The sequence below is a fragment of the Galeopterus variegatus genome, unplaced genomic scaffold (genome assembly GCF_000696425.1).
Source record: "Galeopterus variegatus unplaced genomic scaffold, G_variegatus-3.0.2 Scaffold566, whole genome shotgun sequence".
Classification (NCBI taxonomy): Eukaryota; Metazoa; Chordata; class Mammalia; order Dermoptera; family Cynocephalidae; genus Galeopterus; species Galeopterus variegatus.
In genome coordinates, this window is record NW_007726677.1 from 172,995 (window position 1) to 182,695 (window position 9,701).

The 9,701-nt window shown below is 51.4% G+C and overlaps 1 pseudogene; it reads left to right on the forward strand.

Moving 5' to 3' along the window:
• The first annotated feature begins 4,087 nt into the window (after window positions 1-4,087).
• Window positions 4,088-9,701, forward strand: part of LOC103588396 — a 50,220-nt pseudogene continuing 44,606 nt past the window's right edge.

Below are 9,701 nucleotides of genomic sequence, written 5' to 3' on the forward strand. Positions count from 1 at the left end.
AGAAGACATGTGGAACCACACAGGTGACCCATGGCCACAGACATGTAACAGGAGGAAAAATACATGTTTGTTGTTGCAAGCCACTTGAAATGTATGCAATGTTTGCTACTACAGCACATCTGACTACACAGCCTGCAAACTAAAAACAGAAACAGGGAGAGGCATGAGTGTTGAAAAATGTCTGAGCAAAACTGTGATGTCTTCTATGTACTTCAGTTAAACAGGAGATTTCTTGTGGAAGGGAAGGAAGGAAGCAGAAAAGGGCACAGGTTTTGAAATCAGGGGAAAAAAGCTTCTTCACTCACCCCTTGTAAATCTGAGGATCACCTCTTTGGCCTGAGCCCCTATTTTCTAGTCTCTTGAGAGGATCTGAGGAGGTTATATATGTACAAAGCCAGCACATGCCACGCTTGCAGGACAGGTTACCCCCACCACCACCTCATTCCAGCATCTACTGTTGCTAGCTGAGGACAAGCCACTGGCCAGGCTGTGCTGATCCAGAGTATCTTGGGAGGTTGGTGCAATGTACAGTGTATCAGGCTGCACCAGGGGATCCCATGGTGCTTCAAGAGCACCATACAGGCAGTGCCAATCCTGTCCCAGGGGTGACCCGCAAGTGTGCCCTGAATTTGAAATAATCAGCCCCTTAGAAATACGTGCCCTGTAAGAACCTGTGTGTGCTTGATGTGGACAAGAACCCAGTTCTGCCCTCCAGCAAATTCCCTGAAATAGGGTAATAGGGGAAGCCCCATGAGCAGCCCGTGCCCTGTAAGAACCTGTGTGTGCTTGATGTGGACAAGAACACAGTTCTGCCCTCCAGCAAATTCCCTGAAATAGGGTAATAGGGGAAGCCCCATGAGCAGCCCTGGGAAGAAAGCTGAGACCCATGGAGGGGCTTGGGCTCAAAACCCTTCCCATGGGTTCTGCTTTGGAATACAAAATAAGGAAGCCCCCAGATTTCAGAAGCCCCTTCTCTCATTATCAGGCTACAGAGTTTGGGGATTGGGGTGCATATAATTTAACGTGGGCTCTTGTTCACTTAACATCTGTGCTTTCCTCCACAGTGCAGACTTGTGTTGCCCAACCAGGGACAGATCGCCCAACCTCCCTGCAGATGGGTGTGGCCACATGGTCATACGACTGAGTTCCGGCCAATGGAATAAGAGGACCTGGCCCATGTGAACCTCCCCCTCGGTTCTCCCCTCTCTCTCTGCCCCATTGTCAGCTGGATGTCGATGCCCATGGTGACCTGGGAGCCACCTGGTGAAGTTGGCTGAGACTCAGGAGCCTGATCCACCCACCATGAGCCCACTTCCAATTCGACATTATATGAGAAAGAAAAAAAACTTTTACTGTGTTTGGCTGCACAGACCATGAAGCTTACCTGTTAGAGCAGTTACCTTAACTAACTCAGTTCTCAATGCCCTCAAGGGGCTCCCGGTCTAGCACGAACAGCACAGCGATGCAGTGAAGTCGCCTCTTGCAGGATGATGAGGAGTTATCCAGACAAAAGAATGAGGGGAAGAACGTGCCAGATGGAGGGGGTTATGAGTTGAATTGTGTCCCTCAAGATTTCATATGTTGAAATCCTAACCTCCAATCCCTCAGCATGTGACTTTATTTTGAAATAGGGTTGTTGCAGATGAAATTAGTTTAGATGAGGCCATTAGGGTGGGCCCTAATCCAATATGGCAGATGTCCTTATAGAAAGGGAAAATTTGGACACAGAGGTATGCATACAAGGAGAACACTATGGGAAGAGACACAGGGAGAAGACAATCACCTCTGAGCCAAGGAGAGAGGCCTGCAGCAGATTCTCACAGCCCTCAAAAGGAAAGCCACCCTACTGACATCTTGACCTTGGACTTTTGGTCTCCTGAATTGTGAGAGAGTAAATTTGTTGTTTAAGCCACACGGCTTGTGATACTTTGTTATGGTGGCTCTAGCAAACTAATACATCAAATCACAGGGGTCTCAATCTGCCTGGGATGTGGGGGACTGAAGACAATTGGTAGTAAAGTAAGTGGTGACAGATGAGGCAAGGGAGGAGGGGACTTGAAGTACAATGTTCAGGAGTTTGAAGTTTGTCTTTGTTCATTGGGGAGGTGGGAGGCCTTCAAGCTGGGATGGAAGGTTGTTGGTTCAGGCTTCAGATGAAGGAGGCTGCTATGGCCATGGAGGCAAGAAATGGAGTTCAAGGACGAGGGGAAGGAGAGAAGAGGGCAGCCCCAGGGTATTTAGGCAGTCGCATCAACAGGACTTCATGGTGGTCAGTGGGGCGTTGATGGGGATATCCACACTTCTGTTACAGTTTGCACTCAAAGCCCATGCTCCCTGTCATGCATCTTAGAGAACCCAGGACAGGCCAGCCTCTCCCCAAGCCTGGCCCAAACAGGGAGACTGTTTCTTTGGGAATTTGCTACTGTCTGGGTCCAGACCTCCCCAGCATGTTCAGAAATCTAATTTTCATTCATTCGGGTGATTTTTATGGAGCCCTGGCTGTGCACCAGACATTGATTTTCTGGGCACAGTAAAATGGTTCCATCTCTCTTGGAGGTGATTTGGTATAAGCCAAGTTCAAAGGAACTGATGAATATAAGTCACAATGCCAATTTAGTGACTTGCCCTGAGAGATACAGCCATCAGGCATGCAGGGTGACAGACCAGTACCTTCTCTCTCCAGGCAGGCTCCCAAGAAAGCCTGATGGCATCGGCTGGCCACTTTGGGTGGACAGCTCTTCTTACAGACTGACTGCTCTTTTTTGTTTGGCAAGCAGGCCCCCTAGAGAATGACATTGATGCCCCCAAAGTCACCCATTTTGCCTGAAATCAGAACAAGGAGAGTGAGTGAACTTGGGTGGGGGCTCTGGACTTAGGTAGCCTGAGGGTTCTCTCCCACGCCAAGGATCAGCCCTGGCAAGAAAACCTCAGTGCCTTAGCCAAGATGCCTCTTGCCTGGACCCAGCTGGAAGGCTCTGCCCACAGCTGTCTCCTGGCCTTGGCTTCGGGCTCACCAGCCTGCTTCTCTCTACATGGGCTTTCTCCAAACAGGGTAGGATTCAATTGGCCAAATTTCCATTAACTGAGATTACAAACCCAGGCCAGGCTGCCTCCAGATCCCAGAGCATGGGCAATTTTTCCAAATCTTCTAGCCTCTCACTCACAGACCCTGGATCCCACTGAAGACAAATCCCAGCAAGGGAGGAGATGTGACTTTTCTGGGCAGCCTCATTTCCAGAGGCAGATTTTCAGTAAAGCTAACGATGCTTCATTGTCAGGACCTGTTGACTTCATGGGCCCTTGTGAGAGCTGGGAGATGCTGGAAGTCTTAGAGTGTTCTAGGTGGGGAGAGAAGCCTGGTTGGAGCCAGCAAACATGTCTAGTAAATTGCCTAAAGGGATTGCAGAGGAAAGAGACCTGAATGTCCAGGGCTTCTGTACGTGGTGGTGATTTCTTTTCTCATTTTAAATAAACATTCGCTTTTCATACCTAAGTTTATATTGCATTTATGTATCTTTTTTCTGAGAGAGAATTCTCCAAATTATCTGAGCTTCAGGCCTCACAAACCCTGGGTCCATCCCTGCTAATTTCCCCTGAGTTCTCATTCCAGGAGGGTGCTGATGGTGGGGGGTGCCCTTCTTAAGACAAGCAGCTCCACTCCTCAGGGACACTGCCCAGAAGGAGAGTTGACATGGTGGATCACAGAGAGAGCCTGGGGGTCTTCAGTATGTAACAGAACACTGGACCTGAGATCTCCCCAACAGTAGAGAACACCCACAGCCCCTCAGCCCTCCCCGAGTAGACCACCATTGTTGAGAACATCCACTTGGCTGATATAGTCATGTTTTTCCTACATTTCATTGAAGGAAATGTAGGAAAAACATGACTTTATGTTCCTTTCCTATGACATTTTTAAGCTTTAAAAAAAAACTTTAAAAATTGAATCACGAATTTTGGTGCCTCCCCCTCAAAATCAAAATACTGTATTTTTGACATTTTTAAGCTTTAAAAAAAAACAACTTTAAAAATTGAATCACGAATTTTGGTGCCTCCCCCTCAAAATCAAAATACTGTATCAGCTTGGTTCATGGTTGAGCAGATTGCTCCAGAGGCAGCCAAACCTCCAGGCTTCTGCTTGGCTCCTAGTGCAGCTTGGTTCATGGTTGAGCAGATTGCTCCAGAGGCAGCCAAACCTCCAGGCTTCTGCTTGGCTCCTAGTGCAGCTTGGTTCATGGTTGAGCAGATTGCTCCAGAGGCAGCCAAACCTCCAGGCTTCTGCTTGGCTCCTAGTGCAGCTTGGTTCATGGTTGAGCAGATTGCTCCAGAGGCAGCCAAACCTCCAGGCTTCTGCTTGGCTCCTAGTGCAGCTTGGTTCATGGTTGAGCAGATTGCTCCAGAGGCAGCCAAACCTCCAGGCTTCTGCTTGGCTCCTAGTGCAGCTTGGTTCATGGTTGAGCAGATTGCTCCAGAGGCAGCCAAACCTCCAGGCTTCTGCTTGGCTCCTAGTGCAGCTTGGTTCATGGTTGAGCAGATTGCTCCAGAGGCAGCCAAACCTCCAGGCTTCTGCTTGGCTCCTAGTGCAGCTTGGTTCATGGTTGAGCAGATTGCTCCAGAGGCAGCCAAACCTCCAGGCTTCTGCTTGGCTCCTAGTGCAGCTTGGTTCATGGTTGAGCAGATTGCTCCAGAGGCAGCCAAACCTCCAGGCTTCTGCTTGGCTCCTAGTGCAGCTTGGTTCATGGTTGAGCAGATTGCTCCAGAGGCAGCCAAACCTCCAGGCTTCTGCTTGGCTCCTAGTGCAGCTTGGTTCATGGTTGAGCAGATTGCTCCAGAGGCAGCCAAACCTCCAGGCTTCTGCTTGGCTCCTAGTGCAGCTTGGTTCATGGTTGAGCAGATTGCTCCAGAGGCAGCCAAACCTCCAGGCTTCTGCTTGGCTCCTAGTGCAGCTTGGTTCATGGTTGAGCAGATTGCTCCAGAGGCAGCCAAACCTCCAGGCTTCTGCTTGGCTCCTAGTGCAGCTTGGTTCATGGTTGAGCAGATTGCTCCAGAGGCAGCCAAACCTCCAGGCTTCTGCTTGGCTCCTAGTGCAGCTTGGTTCATGGTTGAGCAGATTGCTCCAGAGGCAGCCAAACCTCCAGGCTTCTGCTTGGCTCCTAGTGCAGCTTGGTTCATGGTTGAGCAGATTGCTCCAGAGGCAGCCAAACCTCCAGGCTTCTGCTTGGCTCCTAGTGCAGCTTGGTTCATGGTTGAGCAGATTGCTCCAGAGGCAGCCAAACCTCCAGGCTTCTGCTTGGCTCCTAGTGCAGCTTGGTTCATGGTTGAGCAGATTGCTCCAGAGGCAGCCAAACCTCCAGGCTTCTGCTTGGCTCCTAGTGCAGCTTGGTTCATGGTTGAGCAGATTGCTCCAGAGGCAGCCAAACCTCCAGGCTTCTGCTTGGCTCCTAGTGCAGCTTGGTTCATGGTTGAGCAGATTGCTCCAGAGGCAGCCAAACCTCCAGGCTTCTGCTTGGCTCCTAGTGCAGCTTGGTTCATGGTTGAGCAGATTGCTCCAGAGGCAGCCAAACCTCCAGGCTTCTGCTTGGCTCCTAGTGCAGCTTGGTTCATGGTTGAGCAGATTGCTCCAGAGGCAGCCAAACCTCCAGGCTTCTGCTTGGCTCCTAGTGCAGCTTGGTTCATGGTTGAGCAGATTGCTCCAGAGGCAGCCAAACCTCCAGGCTTCTGCTTGGCTCCTAGTGCAGCTTGGTTCATGGTTGAGCAGATTGCTCCAGAGGCAGCCAAACCTCCAGGCTTCTGCTTGGCTCCTAGTGCTCATTTTACCCTTTTGGCTTCTCTATTCTCTACCTGGGTAACTGACAAATTCACTCTGTTTGAAATACCCAGAGTGGTTTCTCTTTTCCTAACGGGGCCTTGTCTGTTACGCACCTAAATGATGGCTCTCCTGCAGCAGCCTGTCTTAGCTCCCTGGCCAGTGTGGGCAAAGGGCTCACCTAGCAGCAACCCCCAGCAATACTAGTGTCCCCCAGCCTGGGCCTTGTCTGTTATGCACCTAAATGATGGCTCTCCTGCAGCAGCCTGTCTTAGCTCCCAGGCCAGTGTGGGCAAAGGGCTCACCTAGCAGCAACCCCCAGCAATACTAGTGTCCCCCAGCCACACTAGGAGCCAAGCAGAAGCCTGGAGGTTTGGCTGCCTCTGGAGCAATCTGCTCAACCATGAACCAAGCTGCTGTCCTCGCCCAAACTCAAAACAGCCAGCTAGGAGTCTCAGCTTCTCCGGCAGGTGGGAACACACGTGGCAGACACGCCACAGATGCAAAGGAGAAATCAAAGAGAATCCACAAGCACCCTTCGAATGGTGCAGTTCTATAAGTAGCTGCAGCATTTCATTATTTATACCTGCCTGCTGCCAATGCTCCTCAAGGCTGTGCTGGGCCCCTACCGGCCTGACTGTGCCCTGGTCTGGCCTTGGGACTCCCTGGGAGGTTGTCCCATGACCCTTCAAATTCTGCTTTTCCTCAGATTGGCCCCTGGCTGAAGATTCACAGTCCTGTGCTCATCTCCCACCTGCCTCCAGAGCCCCAAACTGTCCTCCTGGGAACAGCCATTCTCCAAAGCCAGGAGAGAGAGAAGAAAACTTGCTCCACATCCCAAGTGGGCCAAAGCCCATCCTGAATCCTGATGCTTTTTATTGACAGTCTCCAGACTGCCTCCTGGACACAGGCAGAAAGCATGCAGAGGCCACCAGCACAGTGGCTAAACTCAGAAACACAGAGGTGAAGGTGAGAAGGGGCCGTGGAGATCACCAACGCCAGCCCGCAGTATACAGGAGGAACAAGGCACAGAGAGGGAAGGCAATGGTGATCTGGGGTCACACAGCTGGTTGGGTGGTCAGGGAAGGATGGGTATGTTGGGGGCTGATGTCAGGTTTGCTTTCACTGGGCCGTGGGGTCAGACCTGACACAGTCAGCCACCCTAGTGCAGCAGGCTCCCCGCTGTCCTTCCTCACCTCAGGCACTCAACGCATGGATCCAAACCCTCCTGTCTCACCCCTACCCTGCCTGCCATCTCCTGGGGGTGCCAGCCCTGCTCCCTGGGCCCCTTTCCACATTCTGGCCAGTCTGACATTGGCGCATTCCATTCCCTCGTGTCAAGCAGCTTCTGAGTTGCATGCAACGGAAATGGACTCTGGTTAATTTGCTCGGAGAAGGGAATTGATGGGAAGGGTGTGGGGGAGTTTGGGCACTCAAGGTCAGGGAAGATATGGCTGCCTCTGAGATAACACAGTCTATATGGTCACTGCCACCACCCACCACTTCCAGAACGTGCTCCCCTCCAGAACAGGTGTCAATGATTGGCCAAGTGTGGGTCGCACGCTCAGGCTGCAAGGCATTCTGAGAAAGAAGGACCTGGTGTTTTCGGCTCCTGGAGTGTGAGGGGACCCTGCCTCCTGCCAAGACACATTAGGAGGTGCTTTATGAATGCATAGGAGAGGGCTTCAGATGTCAGCCAGCAAAAACAAATGATCCGTGTCCTCCCATCTTGGGATTCAAAAGCCAGGTTGTCCCCACACACACTGGGTCCCACTCCCAATTCATTCTGCACCACCAACCCTCCCACCCACAGCTCAGAAATCCAGGCACATCATCATCACCACCCTGCACTGGGGCCTTCTTGGAAAGAAGTAGGACAACATCGGTGTCCTTCTCTGAGTCCTCAGCCCTCCTCCTGTGGCTGCACAGGGGCAACTGGCACCCCAGTGCTGCCCTGTCCCTCAGCCATCCACACGGCTCTGGAGTGGTGGGTCCCTGGGAGGCCTCTTGTCATTCTGGGAGCAGGAGCCACCTGTGGTGTTTTGTGGGGTGAGAGCCAGGAAATGAATCACCCTGAGCACCACCTGCTATTGGGGCTGAGTCCTTTGGGTGCCAGAGCCCAGGGGCCCTTCCCCATTCTGACAAACCCAAGCTCAGTAGGTGCCTGAACCCTGCCGTTCCCAAGGGGAGCCCACCCCTAGTGACCCCCTGGGAAGAGATGGAGTCCCCCTTCTCTGCTCCCACCTTGGTCCATAAAATAGGAACTTCTGCCTCCCTGGGAGATACTGTGGGGAGAGCGTCTATCCAGCTGTCCTTCCTTCTCCATCCCCATCATGGCGCTGAGTGATCACAAGATTAAGAGACTGGCAAGGGCTGGTTCTACCAGAGACCAGAAACTACTCCATTGGCTCTCCCCTGTGCAGGGCCTCAGGGATCAGGAAGAAGGGACAGTCTCTCCTACCTCCCTCCTCTGTCAGCCTGTGAACATGTGAGGCAGGACCTATCGGTCCCCAACTCAGCCCTAGAAATTTATATTCTCACAGTTTTGGAGGCTGGAAGTATGAAGTCAAGGTGTTGGCAGGATTGGTTTCTTCTAAGGGAGGCCTCTCTCTTTGGCTTGCAGACGGCCATCTTCTCCCTGAGTCTTCACATGGTCATCCCTCTGCGTGTGTCTGTGTCCTAATCTCCTTCTCATAAGGACACTAGTCATATTGGATTAGGGCCCACCCAATGACCTCATTTTGCCTTAATTATCTCTTTAAAGGTCCTATCTCCAAATACAGTCGCTGGGGGGCTAGGGCTTCAACATATGGATTTGGGTAGGAGGGAACACAATTCAGCCCATAACAGGTTGGTTCAATGGGCAGCTCAGTTGATATCAGCCCATCAGCATGTCCCATTCCCTGGTCCGTAATCGTTACTACCTAATCAGGTGGATCTTGGGACTCATTCTCAGAATACTGGGGAAGAATCACTCTCTTTCCATCCAGATGCTGTGGCACGAAGATGTGGAGAAGCAGATGATATGGACCCACGATGGGGAACCAACCTGGGGATAAAGCTTTCAGCACAGAAAGCAAAGCAGAGAGATGGACAGAAACCCTCATGACACCCTGCAGTCACTAACTCAAACCCACGCTGATGTCCACCCTGCCTCTGGTCTTTCAGTCACATAGCCAGGAAATCTCCTTTAACGTTTGAGCCAGTTTGGGTTTGGTTTTCTAATGCAAACAAGTGAATGTATCCTGATTAGGGTGGCTGCACCTCTGCAGTTCCTTTAGTGTCATTTCCATGCACCTCCATATCAGGCTGATGGTGGTGGGGGAACAGCTAGTCCTCTTCCCTTGGGCTTCTTTCTTGAAAGCTCACCATATCCTGAGGGACATTCAATACTTTATCTTTTTACAAATCCACATCCAGCTTCTCTAAGTGTCCTCTGGAATTTAAACAGCAGATGTCACTGAGAAATGGCCACTAGGTCTTTATTCCCTCACATAATCCAGATATATGTGGCTGTTCTCATGGACCAGTCCTTGCAGAGTATACACATGTAGATCTTCAAAATCAGCTTCATCAAAGGGGAGGCCCAGGGTTTCACTAGACCTCTCTTTCTCTCCCCAGAGTTTCCCCTCTACTGGCATCTGTGAAAACATCTCTACGGCCTGTTCGTGTAGCTCCCTCCCTACCATTTATTTCCTCCTTCTCCTCTCTGAGCCCTTCAATCCTCCCTGCATTTCTGCCCTGTGACCCCCCTCCAGTATGTACTCTACTGGCATCTGTGAAAACATCTCTACGGCCTGTTCGTGTAGCTCCCTCCCTACCATTTATTTCCTCCTCCTCCTCTCTGAGCCCTTCAATCCTCCCTGCATTTCTGCCCTGTGACCCCCCTCCAGTATGT